We start from the raw sequence: 24,941 nt of genomic DNA, 5'->3' as shown, positions 1-24,941 counted from the left end.
TATCTTTCTGCTATAATTCCAAATCCAAATAACTGACTAACCTATCCACCACTTAAAATGTACTTTCATTTTTCACTATACTAATTCAACACTAATCCTCTATGGGTCCCGGAGTAGCATGCTACTCGCCGAAAGAGCGTTTTGACGCCTCGTCGGGGGTAGTAAGCGCTATATAAATGCAATTACAATGCAATTGCAATACAATATGTAAGCAATATTTTGTCCTCGGCTACCATTGCCCAGCATTGACCTGCATGGTAAAATATGTAGCTAGATCACCAGAAACGGATTGAAAGCAAGTTGATCAAATGTACTTTTAAAATGGTGCTTCAATGGCAAGGCCTGCAGCAGTGTGCATCTGATGGAATGAGGCATCCACGACAAATTTAAGAGATACGTCGGTGCGCATGCCCTCAGGTTTATGAATCAACTTGATTATTTTGATTATTTATATTGAGCACACTGCAAGTTCCAGAGTTACGACCCTCTCCAAGGTTGTTTTAGGTGCTCAAGAGTCTGAGGACCAAATGCATAGAAACGCAGACAGTGAGTGAGCCAGCAGCCTATATTTATGTTCTGCACTGTCTGCAGGACCTGACCTGACTCCAGAAGCATGCTTGTACACTGCAGAAAACACATTTTCTTCCATATTTGGCACACCCAAAGTAGAGTCCTAATTGACAATGATTCTGGTTTGCAAGAACGTAGACGCAACAAATACTTTCTGAAGTACCCTTTGTCAGTATGGTAAGTTTATTTTAGTTTTAGTTTAATTTTCAATTTTTACATGGCTTGGGAATATTCTAAGCAGATGCCTAGGATGCTCAACAGTGAGATGAATACATTTGTATATATTGTCAAACAGATGACAGTTTGAGTGAGTACAAATGTATGGACAGTAACAAAAGTAAAAAATCTATTTCAAGCAGTCAACGGCAGGGGGACAGTGGCAGTGTTTCTCGAGCCCGCTGGCTCGCCTGGGACTATCAGCCTGCATAATTTGCCTTGTGCTTGTGCCTTGTGCGTGTTGCGACTAAAGCGATATTTTAAAGTAGGAAACTGTAAACTGAAATTGTTTTTTAAAACTCACATCTGTTACATTAGAAATTTAAAGTGCACACACTCGCACACACACGCCGATACCACCTGTGGCATTAGCTTTAGAAGCGCTCGCTTCCCCGTGACTGTGATACGGGGAGGGAGGACACCACTTCCGGTCTCGCTGAGCGGTTAGCGCTCTAGCGGCCAGGACTGACGGGGCTATTTAGCCCTCGCCCCCTCCTGAGCGCGCAGCGATCGTGCGCAGGAGAGCCGAAGACAACGCCGAAGACTAGCCAAAGAGTGGCCCGTCTGCGCCCGTCCGCGACTGGACGGGGCCAGGGGCCACCCACCCTGCTCTTATTTCCCTCCACTCCTCTCCTGACATGGCCACACCTAAAGACTCTCACATCAGGTACTCTTCCCAATTCCTACGATCTCTCCGCCCTCAGGATCGCCACCGATGTGCAGACAGTGGCTGGCCCCGTCCAGAAGGGCCTTTTTCCTGCCTTCAGTGTGGTTTCCAAGCCACTCTTAACACTATAATACCTGGGTCTTTACTAACTCCCAAGCCAGCAAAGAAAGGCTGGAAAAGCTTCCTATTAAATGTTCGATCACTCCCGCGTCATTGTACCGAAATATGGGATACTATACTTAGCCTCAAACCGGAAATATGCTTCCTAACGGAAACTTGGTTAAAGCCTCATACCATCCCAACTGTCACGGTAGGAATACCCTCAGGATACAAAATCCTGAGACAAGACCGCCCGATAAAAACAGGCGGCGGCACCGCCATAATATACAAAGACAGCCTCCGTATTACCATACTGGAACAAGCCTTACTTCCTTCCATGGAGATAATGATCTTTAAAATAAACACTGGAAATAAGCACCACTGGAAGGGTGCCTTAGTCTACCGACCTCCTGGCTCCGACACCAGCTTTTCACTAACTCTAACTGAAACACTTGCTCCATATATGAAAGCTAGAGAACATTTTATTCTACTTGGAGACTTTAATTTCCACGCTGACACACCAGAGGACCCTGACACCAAGCTTCTCCTAGCAGACCTCGCCCTCATAGGTCTACACCTGCGGAACAGTGGTCCTACCCACAGGGGCGGCCATACTCTAGATCTTATCTTTTCTAATGACCCGTCTCTACACTGCCATCCTCCTAAATCAGTACACTGGTCTGACCATAGCATGCTGGAATTTTTCTTCATGCAGCTAACTAAACCTTCCGATCCTTCTGCTATACTGAGTACTAAATGTAGACCATGGCATAAGATCACTCCAGAGGCTTTTGCAGAAACCTGGAACATACCGACTCTCTCTGACTCTGACAACACTGAGTCGGCCCTCGCCAAACTAAACATCACCCTCCTCGATACCATTAACCTCCTAGCCCCACAAAAATTGGTCAAACAACCATCGACTAATAATAAAAAGGAAACCTGGTACACTGAAGCGTTAAAAATAGAAAAACAAAAGTGTAGAAAGCTAGAAAAATTATGGAGGAAGAATCACTCCAGTGAAAGCAAGGAGCTCTATCAACAAGCTGTCTCCTCCTATTACAAAAACATTAAAAAGGCAAGGAAAACCAGCCTTCAATCTCAAATAGATGAAGCAGACAACTCAACCAGAGAATTATATAAAATCCTGAGAAGTTTTACTAACCCCACAGCATGCGAAAGCCCTGACACCTTCTCTCAGGAGCTGTGTAATAAGATCTCACAATTCTTTGAAGACAAAATCGACACCATCTACAATAAAATATTGGCCAAACACCCCAATAATATAGAGACTGCTGCCGCCCTCTGCTCACAAACTAATTCTGAGACCTTCACTGACATCCCAGAAATCTCAGAGGATGACACAAAATCCATATTAAACACAATAAAAACAGGGTCTCCCCTTGACCTTCTCCCCCCTAGAGTGATGAACACTCTGAGCACAGCTCTCTGCCCCGTTATCCAAAAAGTTTTGAACCTCTCCTACAAAGAAGGTAAACTCCCTCAGCAATGGAAAGAGGCAGTGGTTAATCCCATACGAAAAAACTCCATCTCCCCTTGGACAGAGCTCTCCAACCTCCGTCCTATCTCTCTGCTGCCGCTCCTGAGTAAACTGGCTGAGAAGCATGTTAACACCCATCTGTCCAGTTTCATAGAAGCGACAGGGGGCCTGGACCACTCACAATCTGGGTTCAGGCCCAACTACAGCACCAAATCTGCACTCCTCTCCGTGACCGATAACATCAAGATGTCACAGGATAGAGGAGGCTCAATGATTCTGGTGCTGTTAGACCTGTCGGCCGCCTTTGATACTGTGTTCCACAAGATCCTCGTGAGCCGTCTAAAGGGAGTAGGCATTGGAGGACAGGCCCTTTCTTGGTTGGAGAGTTTTCTGTCCGGGCGCTCACAATCCGTCAGTCTGGGACTCTATCGTTCCTCCTCAAGGATGCTCACGAAGGGGGTGCCACAGGGCTCATGCCTAAGCCCCACATTGTTCAATGTGTACGTGGCCCCCCTTGCTGAGATTGTGAGGAAATATGGATTCACCCCGGTGTCCTACGCTGACGACACCCAACTCCTCTACCCTTTCCATTCCCTAAACTCCAATGTTAGGGATAATTTTGCTGAAGGCATGAGGGCTATCTCCAACTGGATGGCTGACAACCGTCTCCAATGCAACGTTGGAAAAACGGAATTAATGCTCTTTGGAAAAGCATCCATACTATGGTCCCCTGATTGGTGGCCCCTAGATCTGGGACCAGTACCCACCCCAAAAATAACAGTAAAAAATCTGGGGGTGAAGTTAGATCAAAATCTGACATGTGAATGCAGTCGCTGGGGCATGTTTCCACACCATTGGTCTGCTAAGACGAGTCTTCCCATACTTACCAGACAACTACAGAAAGACCCTTGTGCAGACAATGGTGATAAGCAGAATTGACTACTGCAACGGGCTCCTGATACAAGCCAATGAGGATGCCATAAACCGCTTACAGGTAGTCCAAAATACAGCGGCAAGACTGATTTTGAATGCACCCCCCAGAACCCCCTCCAAGCCTCTGCTGAGAGAACTTCACTGGTTGCCAATACGACAACGCATCAAATTTAAAATCTGCTGCATTGTCCACAAATGCTTGTTCGGGAAAGCCCCCAACTATCTGACCCAAAAGTTACCCCTTTACAAACCAGGCAGAGCGCTACGGTCAAGCAATCAACTGCTGATAAAAACTCCTCTTGTAAAAAAAACCAGACAAGGTGGCAGAGCTTTTTCTCTGATAGGACCCACCCTATGGAACAACTTACCCCTCTGCATCAGGCAAATCCCCAACCACGCCGCCTTCAGGAAAAAATTAAAAACCAACCTGTTCCTGGAAGAATAAATAACTAACTATCAGCCCATAACTACAACTTATCTGTAACACCTCTCCATGGCCACCTTGCGAGCAAAAGCGCGGTGATACCCCGCACGGGGTCGATTCTTGCGCTATACAAGAAATTAAATAAACAGGACTTAGATGTTTAAATTTATATGGACATGTATTTATGGACAAATGTATAGATTGAAGATGTTGGAGTATGCCAACTAAGGGAGTAAATTTCAATGCAATATTCCCTAGTTTCTTATAAGGCACTTTGAGGCTTATTTACAAGCCCCTGTAGGCTGCGAACCGTCACTTTTATTGAAGTCCAGCAGCACATATAAAACCACCCTCCGTGGCTTTTCATGACCTTGTAGATATGTTGTGAAGCAACGCTGCCCAAGTCAGTGCATTGCCTTACACTGCAATCGGTAGGTGTGCCTTGGCCGTTACAGTGGGTGTTCACACATAACACCCATGGTATTTCACACATTCCCAGATTTAAAACATCTGTAAACCTTGGAATGCGTCAAAATGCGTCAAAAGCGTAGGGGAGGCACAAGAAGGTAAATAAATTTCTTTCTCCTAGTTTTTTTCCTCTTTCTATGTGAACTGATTTCAGCATACATACATAGTACAAGGAATTCGCATCTATGGATTGTTTTTGTGCAAGAAGGTCTCCCTTCCTGCACAAAAACAATAATTCCCACAACGCAGACACCCTTACACCATAGTGCAAGGGTGCCTGCGTTGGCATATGGCAGCCAATTGTGCGACAGCACTGGGGAAGAGGATAGGAATGCGCCGATTTCTCATAGGTACGAAAAGGTACGGAAATTCCTGCACTTTAATCTTGACATAAGGCAGCGTAGCAAGAAGGATTGCATTGCTGGCCTAAGCCAAAAATTTGTAAATGAGGCCCTTTATGATGTGATGTTCTTTCAATGCCAGTAGTGAAATAATGTGTCAGCTCTCTTTGGGGTTTAATTTAATAATTCTGGAACAAAATTAAAGTAAGTATGTGTTCAGATGGATTGTGTATTGAATTGTGGCATTTCCAAGAAGAGTGTAATTTGTTGAGTAATCTTCTGGCAGATTTTACTTTTTAATTGATGTAGGTGGGTGTGTTCAGCTTCTGGATTTTGGAAATGATGGAAGCAGACTTGAGGACGATCTGAACTTTGAGTTGTGACCATATTATTGATTTCTGAGCTGCAAGTTATAGCATCACATTTCCTAGAGCTGGGGATGAGTCTGTCTAGCGCGGTTATATGATGGAATAACACAGGGAAATACTCTGCATGTCTTTACCACGCATTTTTAACCCCAAATTTATGTAGATCGCATATGCTTTTACAACAAATGCCTTTACCATGCAATGTATATATATATATATATATATATATATATATATATATATATATATATATATATATATATATATATATATATATATATATATATATATATATATATTACCTACTGGCGGTCGCCAGTAGGTAGTTATAGTTAGGATTTTTTTCAATGTTAAATCTGAAAATTCTATTTGGAATAACTTTGGCGCCGGTTGACGAATCTGCCTGAAAATTTCCTCAAAATGGCCTCGCGGCGTTCCGGTCCTTCCCTGAAAGTTTGGGGGGGATTCGTCAAGCGGGGGCCGAGATAAAAGGGGGGTCCCAAAACGCGTTTTCCCCATGTTAATTTCCATAGGGCGGTCGATTTCACTTTTAGCCCGAACGGCTGAATGGATTTCCACCAAACTTGGCAAAATTGTAGGGACTGGTAGCCCGATGTGCCTTTGCTATGTCTCAAGATATGTGCTCCAGTGGATTTTGAGTAATTAAGGTTCAAAAAAATATATATATCTATAGCCGCGCTCCGGTACGCGCACCGGTACGCGCACCGGGCGCTTACCGCGACTTGCGCGCAGAAAGCTGATTGGCTCTGGGATGTCTGTAAACATTCTAAACAGTCCGGAGCGGCCGCCATCTTGTGTCTCGGTAGGATCGAGACACGAGAGGTGGCCAAAACAAAGAGGGAAATGACCATAAGGGGGCAGAGTAGACCCCCCTTGACCCCCTAGGTTTGATGTGGGGGCCATAAAAGGGCCCCGCGGAGCAAAAAAAAAATAAAAAAATTTTTTGATTTTCGCGGGGTGAGCGCCCGGTACGCGCACCGGTACGCGCACCGGTAAGCGTACCGGGGAGCGTACCATGGGGAAAAAGAATGACAGTTTTAAAAGTAGCTGTTTAAAAAAAAAAATGTTTTGTTGTTTTTTTTTATACATACACATACATATATATATAAATGCATATGCATATATATATATGCATATATGTGTATATGTGTGCGTGTAGAGAGAGGTAGAGAGGTAGAGGTGTAGAGGTAGAGAGGTAGAGAGGTAGCGGTAGAGAGGTAGAGATTAGTAGAGAGAGAAGAAGAGAGAGGTAGAGAGGTAGAGAGTAGAGAGTGAGTAATAGAGAGTGAGTAGTAGAGAGTAGTAGAGAGCAGTAGAGAGAGTAGCAGAGAGTGAGTAGTAGAGAGTAGTAGAGTGAGTAGTAGAGAGTAGTAGAGAGTGAGTAGTAGAGAGTGAGTAGTAGACAGTAGTAGAGAGTAAGTAGTAGAGTGAGTAGTAGAGAGCAGTAGAAAGTGAGTAGTAGAGAGTAGTAAAGAGTGAGTAGTAGAGAGTGAGTAGTAGAGAGTGAGTAGTAGAGAGTAGTAGAGAATGAGTAGCAGAGAGAATAGTAGTGAGTAGTAGAGAGTGAGTAGTAGAGTGAGTAGTAGAGACTAGTAGAGAGAGAGTAGTAGAGAGTGAGTAGTAGACAGTAGTAGAGAGTGAGAAGTAGAGAGTGAGTAGTAGAGAGTAGTAGTGAGTAGTAAAGAGTGAGTAGTAGAGAGAGTAGTAGAGAGTGAGTAGTAGAGAGTAGTAGATAGTGAGTAGTAGGGAGTAGTGAGTAGCGAGTAGTAGGGAGTGAGTAGTAGAGAGAGAGTAGTAGAGAGTAGTAGAGTAGTAGAGAATGAGTAGTAGACAGTGAGTATTTGAGAGTAGTGGAGTAGGAGAGAGTAAGTAGTAGAGAGTAGTGGAGAATATTCCAAAGTTTGGCACAGCACCACTTTCACAATGAGTCCAATCAAATCATATCACTTAGAGTCCTTATTGAAGCGCTGAATCTTGGTGTATATTCAAATGCTTTTATTTTCCTTAAGTTTATGTACCACAGCCAGCCGAAAGGTTTCGTTCTGTACAACAGAACTTCTTCAGGGCGTTCTTATTTCCTTCAAGTTATGTCGGTATCCAGTTGTCATATAACTAGATATTTCTTCCAAATGTTAGACGAGACATAAGTATATTCTTATTCAAAGTGACTAGGTATCAATTTTACCCACACAATTCGGGCAGACTTGAGTAATTTATAGCATCCTCAAAGTCAGTCTTTCAAAAATTCCAAAGTATAGGACATGATAATCCAAATCCAAATGTTTCTCAAGAAAAGTAATTTACAATCGTTCGGAATATCGGTGTTTGGGCAGATATGATCCAGGGACCCCCAGTATGCAAGGGGAATTAGTCCCTCCTCTACAAACGCGCCAGTGGCCTGCATTGCAGAGAGGTATAACAAGGGTGTGGCCTCATTACACTTCTCTGCAATGCAGCTCCCTCGCGCATACTGGAGGCTCCTGGTGGACCAGTTGACCCCAGGGACCCCCAGTATGCAAGGGGAATTAGTTCCCCCTCTGCAAACGCGGCAGTGGGCTGCGTTGCAGAGAGGTGTAACAAGGGGCATAGTCTCATTACACCTCTGCAATGCAGCCCCTGGCGCATACTGGAGGTTCCAGGTGGGCTAATTGGCCCCCAGGGGCCCCCAGTATGCAAGGGGAATTAGTTCCCCCTCTTCAAACATGCACGGGGGCTGCGTTGCAGAGAGGTGTAAAAAGGGTTGTGGCTTCATTACACCTCTCTGCAATGCAGTCCCCTGGCGCATACTGGAGATTCCTGGTGGGCTTTCAGGTCTTATATAGTTAGGAATTAGCATTAAAAAAACCTTTGAAATTCACTGAAAAAACCATAGGTTTCACACGAGTTATAGTTAGGAATTAGCATTTAAAAAACCTTTGAAATTCACTGAAAAAACCATAGGTTTCACACCAGTTATAGTTAGGAATTAGCATTTAAAAAACCTATTAAATTCACTGACAAAACCATAGATTTCACACCATTTATAGTTAGCTGGAAATTTTACTGACATAAAACCATTGAAATTCCCACGTTATAGTTAGTTGGACTCACTATAACTTGCGCGCCTGTAATGCACTGCTGATGACGTCACATATTACATCACTCATGACATGGTCAGTGACATCACTCATGACATCACTGATGACACCATCCTTGTGACAGAGTGACAGACCTAATTTCAGTGTAATGTAACGCTTGAAACGCATATTCAAAAATAGAAACAAACATTTTCAAAAAAATGGAGATACCCAAACCAGTAACAACAACCAATTCAGTAATTCCACCATCTATATACACATCCACTCATTCACCAACAGTTCTATATAGTCACTCATATATATACTCACTCATCATATGTAGTGATACACCTATACATCCTGTTACACATCAGCAGTCATCCAAAAGTTACTCACACACATACTCACACATGCAAATAAACTATTGAACATCCATTTATTTGCATATACATTTATACACACACTACCACCTTACTTCTAAGGAAACTTACCCATACCTACACTCTTAAACAATCACTTATAGAAACACATACTTATTTAAACAGGAACTCCTACAATCTCTCACTATATATACTATACTCACTTATATACATCAATACTCACATATACTAGATTAAAACATATGTCGTTACTAATGAAGACACTAGTGAGACAGTCATTCACTCACTAACACACACATATACACACTCATCCACCCATACAGTCCTGCACATATGCTGTCTTCAAAACACATACAAACAGTGAGTCAGTCACCAACCCCTGCAGCCACTTATACACAAAGAGAAACACTGATACAAACATTTAAATATTTAAACAATACTCGCTAATATATGTATTCACTAAGATACACGTAATAAGCCAGTTACCCAACCAATTTTTAAAAAAAAAAACATCCATTTACACACTTATTTAAACATTTATTCTTCCATCGACCTTTACAAATACATATATAAAACAAATTTATTTTTCAGAAAGACACACATTCACTGGATGGTGTCATCAGTGATGTCATGAGTGATGTCACTGACCATGTCATGAGTGATGTAATATGTGACGTCATCAGCAGTGCATTACAGGCGCGCAAGTTATAGTGAGTCCAACTAACTATAACGTGGGAATTTCAATGGTTTTATGTCAGTAAAATTTCCAGCTAACTATAAATGGTGTGAAATCTATGGTTTTGTCAGTGAATTTAATAGGTTTTTTAAATGCTAATTCCTAACTATAACTGGTGTGAAACCTATGGTTTTTTCAGTGAATATATATATATATATATATATATATATATATATATATATATATTACCTACTGGCGGTCGCCAGTAGGTAGTTATAGTTAGGATTTTTTTCAATGTTAAATCTCAAAATTCTATTTGGAATAACTTTGGCACCGGTTGACGAATCTGCCTGAAAATTTCCTGAAAATGGCCTCGTCGAGCTCCGGTCCTTCCTTGAAAGTTTGGGGGGGATTCGTCAAGCGGGGGCCGAGATAAAAGGGGGGTCCCAAAACGCGTTTTCCCCATGTTAATTTCCATAGGGCGGTCGATTTCACTTTTAGCCCGAACGGCTGAATGGATTTACACCAAACTTGGCAAAATTGTAGGGACTGGTAGCCCGATGTGCCTTTGCTATGTCTCAAGATATGTGCTCCAGTGGATTTTGAGTAATTTAGGTTCAAAAAAATATATATATCTATAGCAGCGCACCGGTGCGCGCACCAGGGAGCGCTCCGGGCGCGTGACGCGAGGTGCGCATGGAAAGCTGATTGGCTCTCGGGTGTCTGTAAACATTCGAAACAGTCCAGAGCGGTCGCCATCTTGTGTCTCGGTAAAATCGAGACATAAGAGGTGGCTAAAACAAAGTGGGAACTGACCATAAGGCGTCAGGGATAGACCCCTTTGACCCCCTAGGTTTGATGTGGGGGCTATAAAAGGGCCCCGCGGGGCATTTAAATTATTTTTTTTTTTTTTCGTTTTGCGCGGGGGAAGCGCACGGTGCGCGCACCGGGGAGCGGCCCTGGGAGCGCACTATGATGAAAAAAGGTGACAGAGTGTTTAAAAAATGAAGTTTTGATTTAGAAATTGGAGGTAGTTCTAAAAAGAACTTTTTTTTTTCTTCTTTTTGTTGTTTTATATTTTTTTTGTGTTTTTTGAACTTTTTGTACTTTTTTTGGCTTTTCAAAACAGTTTTATATATTTTTTTGTATTTTTTGGGGGGAGAAACAAAAAAAGGGAATTGAAACTGGCTCAACTGGAGCAAAAAAACAAAAAACCCAAAAAATTACTTCTTTTTGGGGCACTTGTGATTATCACCTGCAAGGACGATGAGTTTCACACTTTTTTCCCCATAGGAGATAAGTTTGCCACAAGCAGTGCAAGTAATTTTAAAATCAGCAAATCTCGGCTGAATGCAAGGCATCACCTCAGATGTTTCTGGTTGCGAGGAAGTGGGTTGGTTTCTTTGGGAGGGGGTCCTTGATGACTGGGGGAGGTTACTGGCCATTTCCCGGAACTCTGCACGAGAGTAGTTGTTTGGATGCTTTCTTGTCATGTGCCGAATCATGGTATAGTTACCAAAAGAATATTTCTTATTTGGGTTGCCCCGTGAAAGTTCATCATTGCAGATGAGGCAAGTGACTTTGGGCGCATTCACCTTTTTTTTCCCCTCTGGAATTGAAAAAAACTGCCAAATGAAGTGTGGTTTGGGTTTATAAGGTGTGTTTTCTTCAGGCAGCCATCTTCTTCTCCCCTCCTCCTCTTCCTCTTCCTCTTCCTCCTCCTGTTCTTGACCACCAATATAATTTGGAGCTGGTCCTCTTGGTGGTTGTGGTGGTGGTGGTGGGGCAGATGCACCAGCTGATGCTACTAATGAAGCCATTTTATAGTACAAAATATTACTCAAAGAGCAAAAAAGTAGACAGAGCAACAAACAGGTCTTCCTCAGTCAAAGGACAAAGTCAGAATAAGGAAAAAAGGTGGGGTCTTTCATCATTTAGAAAAAAAAACTGTCCTGAACCAATGAGAAGTGTTATTTTCAGGTCACAAGACCAGGGGCTTCATCATTATGAAACCAAAACTGTTATGAACCAATGAAAAGTGTTATTTTCTGCTCACATGACCCGACGCGCTTACGCTACGCGCCCGGGGCGCGCCCGGGGGCGCGCCCCGGGTCGCGCAGCGTAAGCGCGTCGGAAGTTTACGTTGTGCGATCGTATTCGCTCGAGTACTTCCGGGTGCGCTTACGCCGTGCGTATCACGCGGTCGCGGCTACGCGATACGTCACGATTATGTTTTCGTTTGCGATATTGGCGCTCACGGGACGCTCCCCGGAGCGCGCCCCGGGGCGCTTTGTAAAAATACGCTTTTCGGGGCGCTCCCCGGGGCGCGCTCCGGGAGCGCTCCCCAAAATAATTTTTAAAAAAAAAATTGGGAAAATTGTAGGGACAGGTAGCTCTATTCTGAAGTGGTTTGTAAAAAACATTAACTTTAGAAAAATATGTATTGTGCTACATTGGGCTTAATATATGTTAGAGCCAAAATGTAGCCCAAATGTAGCCCAAAGTAGCCCAATGTAGCCCAAAGATGGCCACCAGAGATCAAAAATTGAAAATGTAGCCCAAAATTCAACTAGATGTAGCCCAACTGTAGCCCAATGAGAAAATGTACCAGAGTGTTAAAAAGAACAACTAGAGTGCTAACAGTCTTATTTATAAAGTGAAACTTATAGTTAGGAATTAGCATTAAAAAAACCTTTGAAATTCACTGAAAAAACCATAGGTTTCACACCAGTTATAGTTAGGAATTAGCATTTAAAAAACCTATTAAATTCACTGAAAAAACCATAGGTTTCACACCAGTTATAGTTAGCTGGAAATTTTACTGATATAAAACCATTGAAATTCCCACGTTATAGTTAGTCGGACTCACTATAACTTGCGCGTGCAATGCACTGCTGATGACATCACATATTACATCACTCATGACATGGTCAGTGACATCACTCATGACACCATCCTTGTGACATAGTGACAGACCTCCTTTCACTATAATGTAACCCTTGAGACACATATTCAAAAATAGAAACTGAAATTTTTAAAAAAATGGAGATACCTATATCAGTTACAACAAGCAATTCAGTAATTCCACTATCTATATACACATCCACTCTTTCACCAACAGTTCTATATAGTCACTCATACATATACTCACTCATCATATGAAGTGATACACCTATACATCCTGTTACACACCGACATTCATCCAAAAGTTACTCACACACATATTCACACGTGCAAATAAACTATTGAACATCCATTTATTTGAATATAGAGTTATACACACACTTCCACCTTACTTCTATTTAAAATTACACATATTTATTCTCTTAAACAATCACTTATAGAAACACATACTTATTTAAACAGGAACTCTTACAATCTCTTACTCTCACATATACTCACTTATATACATCAATATTCATATATACTAGATTAAAACATATGTAGGTACTGATAAAGACACTAGTGAGACAGTCATTCACTCACTAACAAACACATATAGACACTCATCCACCCATACAGTCCTGTACATATGCTGTCTTCAAAACACATACAAACAAAGAGTCAGTCACTCATGCATCTATGTGCTAAGTAATACCCCCACTAAACCATATAGACAGTCATACTGATACTAATAAAAATATCTAATAACCCATATACATACGCATGTAGCTACTTACCAACACATGTAGCCACTTATACACAAAGTGAAACACTAATATATATATTTAAATATTTAAACATAACTCACTAATATTTATTTTTCAGAAAGACACATATTCACTGGATGGTGTCATCAGTGATGTCATGAGTGATGTCACTGACCATGTCATGAGTGATGTAATATGTGATGTCATCAGCAGTGCATTGCACGCGCAAGTTATAGTGAGTCCGACTAACTATAACGTGGGAATTTCAATGGTTTTATATCAGTAAAATTTCCAGCTAACTATAACTGGTGTGAAACCTATGGTTTTTTCAGTGAATTTAATAGGTTTTTTAAATGCTAATTCCTAACTATAACTGGTGTGAAACCTATGGTTTTTTCAGTGATATATATATATATATATATATATATATATATATATATATATATATATATATATATATATATATATATATATATATATATATATATATATATATATATATATATATATATATATATATATACATATATATAAATAAATATACACACTCCCGAAATTACCTTAAATACGTGGTAGAGGCATATTTTGTAAAAGCATATGCGTTCTAAAAACAAGCATGTTAAAAAATGTGTGTTAAGAGTACAAGGAAAAAACCTTGCGGTAAAGGCTGTTTCCGGTCTGGCGCATGCAACTAGTTTTGTTTCAGTTGGCCTGTTGAGTAGAGAAATTCTGTACCTAAATCTGGATATAGCTGAGGATTATACTGTAGATTTTAGCGATTTGTGGGGAATTGGGAGTTGTTTCATTTGAACTGACCCAGTTGGAACTGTGTATTGCTTGTCACTCATTTTAAATCTGGATCAATTTTCAGTTTGTTGTTTAGAGAGAAGTCTAGCGTTGTGAATGATTTCTGGGTTGAGTGCATTGTTTAGGAGGTTGTCACTCTTCAAACACGGGATTGCTTTTGGGGTCAGAGTGAATGGTGGCAATTTCACCCTTTAATGATTTCCTTTGAGTTTCAGAGGGTTATCCAGCCATATCATTAAGTAAAGCACTGTTTAATGCAATCAATTTGATCATTTTGATTTAGACAAATGTAAGGGGGTTGTGTGTCATCTGTATATTGGTTGGAAGAGACAACCCTAGAGCTCAGCAAACTGCATATATGTTCATTTTCCATTATGATCTAATGCTGAAATTTTAATTTCATGACGAACACCCATACATACATAAATCAACGCCGGGGAATTAAAGTCGGCCATGCATGGGTATCTTACTGTGCCGAAATACAGGCGGGCACCTGAAAAGGAGGCATGGAACACGATATACGGCAGTGTCGTATATTTATCCAGCAGTCTAATTAACACCTTGCTAGCATAGCTGCCACCGACACCTCGCTAACATAACTGCCGACATTAACATTCTCCGCCCAATTACTTCCACAGCTCTGACCTCACAGTTCCACGTGGACACCGCGAGCGCCAGCACGAGGACGGACTGTGTACCACACAGGAAAATAGCTATTTTTTTTATAAACACAGTTTCGGAGTAACACACTTGTGTGTCAGTAGGAAAGATAAGCACACCCACAGTGTACTTCTTCTGCTGGCTCTATTCTGATGAAAGAGCTAAGCGATGCTTTGGAATGGCCAAGCCTTTCATTTAGTGATATTTCTGCCGCCCCTTGACAATAGTATTTTCTGTCTCAGAATTCACTTAGTTGACCTTCGATGAAGTTCAAGGTGCAAGGAGGTATTTAAGTGCGGGTGACTTTTCTAAGGAGGGCCGACCAACCCATTCGTAGAAAAGCAAGGGGTAAAGCCCTTGAAGCTTATATGAAGGCGATGTGTAGGCTATGCAAGTAATAAATAAACAGATTATACATTTTTTTGAGCTTGAACATCCGATATTTGTATGATTTCACCAAATCATTACTTGTTCTTTCAAGGCCAAGGGTCTCAATGAATATTGCAGTCAGATTCTTGACAGACTAACATGGGGAAATGGAAGACGTGAGGAAAATTGGTTTTCCGGTGATAGTTGAAATTTAAACGTAGTCACCATAGTTATTTATTTGCATCACTATTACCTTTCTTTTTTTCCAATGAAAAAAATAATAAGTGCAGGTCTCTCAGGTGGGCTGATATGTGACTGTGGCAGGGGATGTCGAGGAGGAGTCGTGCGGATGCGTTCTGTATGCGTTGGAGTCTTTTCTGAAGTTTCATTGTGGTTTCTGCGTACAGGGCGTTCCCATAGTCAAGTTGGCTGGTGATGAGGGCCTGGGTGACCGTCTTTCTAGTTCCGGTAGGGATCCATCAGAAGATCTTACGGAGCATGTGCAGGGTGTTGAAGCATGAAGATGAGATGGCGTTGACTTGCTTGGTCATCGTGAGAGAGGAGTCCAGGATGAATCCCAGGTTGCGTGCGTGGTCAGTGGGTGTCGGTGCGGTGCCCAGTTCTGCGGGCCACCAGGAGTCATCCCAGGCAGATGGGGATGGTCCGAGGATAAGGACCTCCGTCTTGTCTGACTTCAGTTTCAGGCGGCTGGGTTTCATCCATTCCGCAACGTTTTTCATTCCTTCCTGGAGGTTGAGTTTGGCGGTGGCTGGGTCTTTGGTGACGGAGAGTATCAGCTGGGTGTCGTCGGCGTATGAGATGATGTTGAGGTTGTGTTTGCGTGCGATGGTGGCGAGGAGGCTCATGTAGATGTTGAAGAGGGTTGGGCTGAGCGGTGAGCCTTGGGGTATGCCGCAGATGATCTCGGTGGGTTCTGTCAGAAAGGAAAGAGGTTATCCAGTTCAAGGCTTTGCCTTGGATCCTGGGGTTGTGGAGGCAGGTTATTAGGGTACGATGGCAGACTGTATCAAAGGTGGCTGAGAAGTCTAGGAGGATGAGGGCGGTGGTTTCCCGGTTGTCGAGTAGGGTCCTGATGTCGTCGGTGGCTGTGATGAGGGCGGTCTCGGTGCTGTGGTTGGCTCGAAATCCGGACTCGGATGGGTCGAGAGACCCATTGGCCTCGAGGAATGCGGTCAGCTGCTTATTGACGATTTTCTCGATCACTTTCGCCGGGAAGGGAAGAAGAGAGATGGGGCGGAAGTTTTTGAGGTCTTTAGGGTACGCTGTGGGTTTCTCCAGTAGGGCGTTGATCTCTGCGTGCTTCCAGCTCTCTGGAAAGGTGGCGGACGCGAGGGAGTTGTTTATGACGTTCCGTAGGTGGGGAGCGATGATGGTGTCAGCTTTGTTGAAGATGTGGTGAGGGCATGGGTCGGAAAGAGAGCCGGAGTAAATGGTGTTCATATTGTGGGCGGTGTCTTCTGTGCTGATGGGAGTTCAATCGCTGAGGGTGGTTGTAGGGGGCGTTGGTTCAGTGGCTGGGGGCGGAGTCTGGGCACCGAAGCTGTTGTGGATGTCAGTGATCTTGCGGTGGAAGAATGTGACGAGGGAGTTGCAGAGGTCTTGCGACGGTGTGATGTTGTGGCTGTTGGCGTTGGTATTGGAGAGCTCTTTTACGATGCTAAAGAGTTCCTTGCTGTTGTGTGTGTTGTTGTACAGCCGTTCTTTGAACAATGTCTTTTTGGTGGTGCGGATCAGCTGGTGGTGTTTGCGGGTGGCGTTCTTGAGGGCTGTCATGTTTTCTGTCATCTGTTCGCGACGCCAGGTTTTCTCGTGGAATCTGCAGAATTTCTTTGATTCTTTGAGGTCGTCGGTGAACCATGTTGTTTTCCTGTTGCCGGGCTTGCCTGGAGGGTTCTTCAGTGGTGCAAGGGCGTCGGCGCAGTTGACTATCCACTGTGTGAGGTTGCGGGCTGCGTTGTCGGTGTCAGTATTTGTGATGGGTGGGTTCTGGCTCAGTGATGTGGTTAGCTGGTCTGCGGTGATTTTGATCTAGTATCTACGGGGGATCTATTGCAGGCGGTGGTGGGATGTGGTCTTCTTAAAGGTGAAGTGGATGCAGCTGTGGTCGGTCCAGTGTAGTCCGGTGGAGTGGCTGAAGGCAATGTGGCTGCTGGCAGAGAAGACGGGGTCGGGCGTGTGGCCGGCGTAGTGGGTGGGAGTGTTCACCAATCGCTTGAGTACGAGGTTGGCGAGGTTGGCGAGCAGGGTGTTGGTGTTGTTGTCATTGTTGTTCTCCAGGTGGAAGTTCAGGTCCCCTAGGAGGATGAAGTCTGATAAGGCGAGGGAGTGTGGGCTGATGAAGTCGGCGATGGCTTCACTGAATTGTGTGCGTGGGCCCGGGTGTCTGTAGATGAGGGTTCCTCTGAGGGTGATCTTGGGGTCGGTGTGGATCTGGAAGTGTAGATGTTCGGCGATGGTGAGGGCATCTTCGGAGTTGGTCGTGACATCAATGGTGTTCCTGTAGATGATGGCGATTCCTCCTCCAGTTTGGTTGACGCGGTCCTTTCGGGTGATCTTGTAGCCGTCCGGGATGGCTATGGCTATGTCGGTGGCTGAGGAAGCGTTCATCCAGGTTTCTGTGAGGAAGACGATGTCTGGTGCTGTTGTGTCAAGGAGGTCCGGGAGTTCAGAGTCGGGCTTGTGGACGGAGCGGGTGCTGAGCAGGATGCACTTGAGTTGGTTGTTGTTGTTGCCTCGTCTGGGTGGTGGGATGTAGGTTCGGACGCAGGTGAATTTGTAAGTTTGGCAGGAGAAGGGTCCGTGGGTGCGCTTCGGAGTGGCTTGGTAGCAGGTGGCTGGTCAGCCTGTGTTGAGTGCGTGGAGGGTGGTGGTGTCGTATCTCAGTCGGGTTTCTTGGTTTCAGCGGGGGCCAGGGGTTCTGGCGCTGGGAATATGCCAGTGCCAACATAACGTTTTGAACTGATAAAACTGCATATGATCTCACACTGTGGTGGCTCCTCCATTGGGGCATGGGGGCGTTGCCCTACTGCTTTCTTGCAGTGCCAGAAGTAGAAATATAAAAAGGTAAAACAAAAGTACCTGGTTGCCCCAGGGCTGACCAAAGCAGTCGTGCACACTCTACATTTTCTCTATGTAGGCTGCATGCAGCCTACATAGAGAAAATGGCCTCCGTACAGGCGCCCGGCTGAATCGCTGTCCGCTGCACCCCACCAATCATAACGCTGCTATTGCAGCATAGTGCTTGGCTTATGGAAGGGAGGCTGCCTAAAATGCACCAGAAACAGCAAGAGCTGCGGCAGCACCACGTGATATGGCATGCAGAGGAAGGTAAGTTTTTGTATTCTATTAAATACCGTCCCGCTTCCTCTTACCCCCCACCGGTCCATTTTGCTGGCTGCAACTGGTGCGGAAGTCTTTCCGTGTCGTGATATGAAGTGGTTATTGCCATTTTTTTGCTGCCTGTGTTGTTTATACATGCATGCTCTAACACTTTGGGATGTCCAGATGTCTTTCCATGTTGTGATGTGAAGTGGTTGTTGGTATTTTGGGCCGCCTGTGTTGGTTGAACGCATGTGTCCCAACACTTTTTTGTGTTACCGTCCCGTTTATATTGAACAATGTTATGTTATGCTTATGTTAAAAAAATGTATATAGCGCACGAATACCAGACGGTGTCTTGATTCTAGCAAGCCAGAAGAGCAAGCTGTAGCACTGTTCCAGGATCAGCCATGCCTTAATGGCTTAACAGTGTTAAGGAGGGAAGATTTCTGATGGTAAGAGGGAGTACCAGGGCTTTGCAGCTCCTTCCGCAAAGCTTCTGCCCCCGACTTTGATTTAAAGACTCTTTGAGTATGGATCAACTTAGCCCCTTGAGATCTGAGGCATCTGTTTGGGGAGTACCAATGTAGTGACTTCCTCAGGAAGTGAGGACTGGTCGCGTGAAGTGTCTTGTATGTAATGCACAAGGTTTTAAATTTGATACAAATCTGAATTGGCAGCCAGTACAAGCTCTGGAGTTGTTTGTTCTCAATATGGTCTTAGTTTGTGAAACGAGTGATTAAAGGGATCGTAGAAATGCGCATCAACCTTTGGGAGAGTCTGAGAGATGTGTGAGTGTTTCACTGCATTGAAGTTCTTTTGGTTCACTGGCGATGTAACCTTTGTTAAATATGTTTCCCATAATGTTTTTAACTTGTAGGTATGTAGGTTTACTGCCAACTAGTTTCCCATATTTGTTGAAAATACAGTACAGAGTAATTGTTCAGATCCGTAGGTTTGCTGTAAAGTAGCTATAATGCAACAATTGATTGGATCACCTTGCTGAGTATTATTGATAGCTTAGCATTTACATGAATACAAGCATTGTGAATATGGATGTCTGGTCTTAGTGTTAAAATTGATTTGTGGCTACGGGAGGTTTTCAGGCCTCTGCAAACTTGCTTGTTGTGATTGTAAAATGGTTTTCTGGTTGATGGCAGAGCGTGAAAATATCACAAGCCACTTTTGATAAACTTGTTAATGATGCTCTTGTTTGGCACAGCTAATCTCTCTGGCTTGCTGTGTTGTATCATTTCTGTCAATCTACAGGAGAGTTTTGTGGTCTGATGAGGAAGCTCACAGCAATGTGTAGAGAACTGTAGACCTCTTAAAGGGAATCTGACAAGTAGTGCGCGTTTCTGGTATACTTATTGTAAAAGTCCTCGTCAGAGTGTGAACCGGTCAAAGTGAGACTCCCTCAAGTTCAAGTGATGTGAGAATTAGACAGTGACGTCACCAATGTGACGAGGACCGAACAGCATAAAATGTAAAAGAGCCGTTGAGATTATTGCCACTCACGTCATAAACAAAAATGCAAACTTATAAACGTGCAACTTCCCCCAAAGCCAGCCTAGAGCGTTCACGCTTCCAGTTCCACAGGGTCCGCATTTTGTAATGACTGTGGGGCTGTGACTCGCCGCCAGTGTAATGTGCTCTGATTGGTTAAGGCCCAGCTGGGTAACCAAAAGTCTTGAAGTCGTTTCCGGTTATTTGGGGGTACAGGTGCGTCTTGAGATCTCCCAGTCGGCAGGCAAGTTGGGAGTGCGCTCTCGGGCAAGTCTGGCTATATGCTTCTTCGCACGCCGTCTCCCTGCTTCCCTCTTCCTTTCTGTCTTTTTGTCTCACTCCTTCTGTTACTCCCCCTCCCTTTCTATCTCTTTCTTTCTCACTGCCGGTCTCTAACTAGATATCTCAACCTGACTGTGTGCTCACCCCTTCCTTTCCCTCCCTCTCTCTGCTTCCCTCTTCTTTTCTGCTGTCTCTCTTCTTCACTTTCTGCCCTTCTATCTCTTTATCGATGCCAGGCTGTAACTAAGTGGCTCACCCTGTCTATCTCCTTGTCCTGTCCTTTTTCTGTCTTTCTCTCTCTCTTTCTTGCTCTGCTTGACCCTCTGTTTCCAATTCTCTCCCCAATCGTTCATGTCTTTCTTATCATTCCTTTCTCATCGTGCTCCCTTTCTCCTGCGGCTCCTCTCTCTCTTTTTCTGCTCCTCTGCTTCATTCTACGTTTCTAATCTTATCTCCCCTTACCCTTCGTAGCCCCCCTGCAATATTGCTATCAGCTGACGGACAGCCTTGTTGGTGGGAGGCATGAGGCATGCATCTGGGGCTACCCCCAGAAGAAAAAACCAATGTATCCATAATGTTTACTCTTTTGTGTCGGTGTGAAGCTCCGGGATCCTTTCCTGCCAATTAGTAATGGGGGCACATTAGACTTGTGAAAGAATAGCACACTGTGGCATAGATGGACAGAGCATGTGATAGGCTGGCATCTGATATGCATCTGATTAGACTGACAGTTTTGCCAGTCGTTGTCTTTGTTAGAACAGATTCACAATTGGTTTATTAACCTTCCTGCTTTCTCAAATTTGGTTAAAAATGCACCATTAGCCCACTCTTTTTCAAAATATTCGCGGAGGTTCGGGCTCCATCACCGCATTGAAGTTTGATAATTGTTTCACAGCTCACCACTTTCAAATGTCACCAGCCACCACTGCATATTGCATGACTTATGAAATGTTCTATAAGAGACTGTGTCCGGCTAATGGGAGAAGAGTTTTAAAACACATGTGCTCCTAATGCATCATAGCTGTGTAGAGGTATTAAACACTTTTTAAATCTTTCAATTGAGGAGTAACTATATGTGAACGTGACACTTTACCACTTGTGTCAGGATGTTCCACACACATTTTTTGGTTCTGCAGAAAAAGTTTTCAATAGGTAAAAGATTCTATGTAGTAGATACTAAGGGGCCCATTAGGATCTCGGGTGGATCACCACTGCCCGCATGGCGGTGGCGATCCACCTGAGATTCGACCCCGCCCGCCACCCATTCCCCCGCCGTATTACTATGGCGGGGGGACCACTGTGGACGGAAAGATCATCCGCAGCTTTACCGCCTGGTCAACAAGTCGACCGGGCAGAAAAGAGTTTCATATGGTGGCGTTGTCTATTAGACACAGCCAGCCTTATTACTATGGGGGCAGAAGCATGCCTTTCCATGGCGGTATTGCTGCCAAGGAAAGGGATGCAGGAATTGCTTGCGGGGGCCTGTTGTGGGCCCCCAGGGACTCTGGGGGGTGGAGGTGCACATGGGGGGTACCTATGGTACCCCCATGCTGTTCCGTGCACAACATGGCAGACACCGCGCGGTGCCTGCTATGTTGTGCATGGAAGTGCATGACATGCCTTCCTGGCATTGTGGCGGGCGGCTCTGAGTGCACTGGCCGCCACAATGTCAGGAATGCAGGATGCACCCGCCACTGTGGCGGGCGCATCTTAATGGCCCCCACAGGACCCCTGCCCTTATGGCGGGGGGTTCCATTTCACAATAGGATGGCAATGACCCCCTAAGTATTGTGAGCAATCTTGAGATTTTGACAGAATTGTCTCACATTTTTCTACAGAAGATAAACAAACTGTGTCACTCAGGTACTAGCCTACGTATATGTGCTTGATTAGCTTCCTAATAGGCTATCTATAAAGTTTTCATCAACGTATGAAGACTGTAGATAGTATGACCTTTAGCACCTTCAGACCTTGTTTTTTTTAATGTTTAAAGCATTTTATTGAAAGAGTACAAAGAAAGAGAAAACATTCGAGCAATGGTTACAGTGCTGTGTGCCGTGGGGCCAGTCCTAACGGAGTGCGTAATATCCCAAGTTCTTTTAACAGGGCCCCCTTCGGCTTCGCTCTCGTATGCTCCAACAAAGATCAAAACACAAAGATAGAGTTATCCCTCTGTACCCATTCTAATTTTGTAAAACTACCCCCCAACTCCCTCACCCTCCGCTTCCCCTTCCGACCTTTCCCTACTCCATCCAGTGCCTTGCTTGCCTCCTGTTTCGTTTCCCTTCCACCGCCCATCATCACCGATCATGCCCGGTCAGTTGACCGTTAAGCAGTGTGATCCATCGGTGGTGTTAGTCTCAGTAATCTTAGGTACCTTGGACATGTGAGCTCTTTGAATTCCGTGGTTAGCAGTGCATGGAATGGTTGCCACAGCTCCTCAAATTGTTCCACCTCCCCAGCCACCATGAGTGATAATTTTTCCATGCCCAGGACATGCCACAGTCTGTGTAGCCAACCCGTAGTGGTGGGGGTGACGGTCGTGCGCCAGTGTATTAGGATGTTTTGAACTGCTGAGCCCAGTGCTATAGCAATTTGCCTACCTCTACGGGATTTCAGTGGGTACATTAAACCGTTTGGAAGACCCAACAGGATGTATGCTTTATTTCGAAGTGTGCATCGATCTCGTCAATCACCTCTTTCCAATAAGAGTGTAGCAGCGGGCAGTCCCATAAAACATGTGTAAGTGTGCCTATCTGCCCACACGCCCGCCAACAGGTGTTCTCAACATGTCGATTCATCTCGTGCAGCCGTTCTGGGGTGTAATACCAATATGTGGACACCTTAGTAAATGTTTCGGTGAGTCCTATATGATATGCAGAATGCCTTGCTCGATACGAAATCTGGTCCCACTCTTTATGGCTTAGTGTCCTGCCCAGTTCCCGGTTCCATCGTTCTCTGCCAGGGTTATGAAAGTGGAAGGGGGGAGGCTGCAACAGCCTGTAGAGATCCGTGATTAGTTTTGCGTCTGAAGTGCGCATTACCAACCATTTTTCGTATGGCAGCAACTTTCTGTCAGCCGACTCTCTCACCTGTGGCTGCAGTGCCCAGTGCCGCACCTGCCAATAGCGCATCCTGTCCGTCTCGGACAACTGATAATCCTCTTTGAGACTCCGAAAGGGGAGGATCCCTTCCGCATCATACATTTAAAGAGCGTCCTACATCCGGCTGTGCGCCAGTGCGTGAAGGCTCCCGGCTCCGTCCCTGGTGTAAAGTCCGGGTTGTCCACTATTGGTGTGAACGGTGAGGGGAACGTGGTGAGGTCGTGGACCTTGTTGGTGGCATCCCATACCTTCAACGGGACCCGTGTGACAAAGGACGCGTAAAGGTTAGGAGGGCGGTGTGCCCTACGCAGGAAGGGCACCTCCTGTAGTGGACGGCCCGCAACCGCCTGGTCCTGGAATAGCCAGTGCTTGTCCGACTCCCACTTGCTCCACTCCACCAGGTACCGTAGCTGCGCTGCTTGAAAATATTTGCGTAAGTCCGGAATACCTAGTCCCCCCGACTCAGGAGCTAGCGTAGAGAGAACTCTCTTTATCCTCGGTTTGCGGCCTTGCCAGATGAAGGGGGCTAGGTTCGCCTGTGTCTGTTGGATCCACCCCTTGGGCGGTTGGAGCGGCAGTGCCCGGAACAGGTACAGAACCTGGGGTATGATCGTTATCTTGACGGCCGCTACCCTGCCAAGCCAGGATATCATGCTCTTGCCCCATCTCCCCAGTTCCTCTTTGATCTTCTTACCCAGAGCCGCATAATTATAGGTTACCGTTGCCGGCAGCCTGGGCGCCAGCAGGATACACAGGTACTGCACTTGGTGCGATGACCAATGCATGGGGAAGAGCCCCTGCAACTCCGATCTCGTGGCAGCTGTCAGGGAGATATCTAATGCGACTGACTTTCCCATGTTCATTCTAAATCCCGCCACAGTCGAGAAAGCCTCTATTTCTCTGATGCACGCGGGGAGTGCTTGTCTCGGGTCTTCTAGGGTCAGTATCACATCGTCTGCATAAAGGCTGACCGTGTGGATATATCCTCCCATCTTTACGCCGGTCGCGCCTGGGTTCTGGCGTATTCTCTGGGCGAACGGTTCCATATACAGAGCGAAGAGTAGCGGGGACAACGGGCAGCCCTGTCTGGTGCCTCACTTGATAGTGAACCTCTGGGAGCTACAACCGTTCACCCGTACCACCGCTGATGGGAACCTATAGCAGTTGAACACTAAAGAGCGGAATTTCTCTCCTATACCCATTTTCTCCAACACCCGTTCTAAATAAGGCCAGTGCACCCGGTCAAACGCCTTCTCAGCTTCGACGGACAACAGCATTCTCTCCCCAGGAATTCGGGAGGCCTTCTCCAAGATGTGTACCACTCATTTGGTGTTATCCACCGTCTGTCTCCCAGGCACAAAGCCGGCCTGGTCCGGCTCCACCAGTCCCGGCAGGTGGAGCGCCAGTCTAGCTGCAAGAATCCCTGTGTACAGTTTGAGGTCAACATTTAGGAGGGAGATCGGTCGATATGAACTGCATTGGGTCCGGTCTTTTCCCGGTTTGT

The 24,941-nt window shown here is 44.9% G+C and overlaps 1 protein-coding gene across 1 annotated transcript in view; it reads left to right on the top strand.

Annotated features, from left to right (window-relative positions):
* The window catches only part of CDH20 (cadherin 20), a 287,836-nt gene that overhangs the window by 34,478 nt on the left and 228,417 nt on the right, over window positions 1-24,941 (top strand). The gene's annotated exons all lie outside the window — the stretch shown is intronic.

This window comes from Lissotriton vulgaris, chromosome 4_1, assembly GCF_964263255.1.
Source record: "Lissotriton vulgaris chromosome 4_1, aLisVul1.2, whole genome shotgun sequence".
NCBI classification, from domain to species: Eukaryota; Metazoa; Chordata; class Amphibia; order Caudata; family Salamandridae; genus Lissotriton; species Lissotriton vulgaris.
This window is presented reverse-complemented; position numbering and strand designations above follow the sequence as displayed.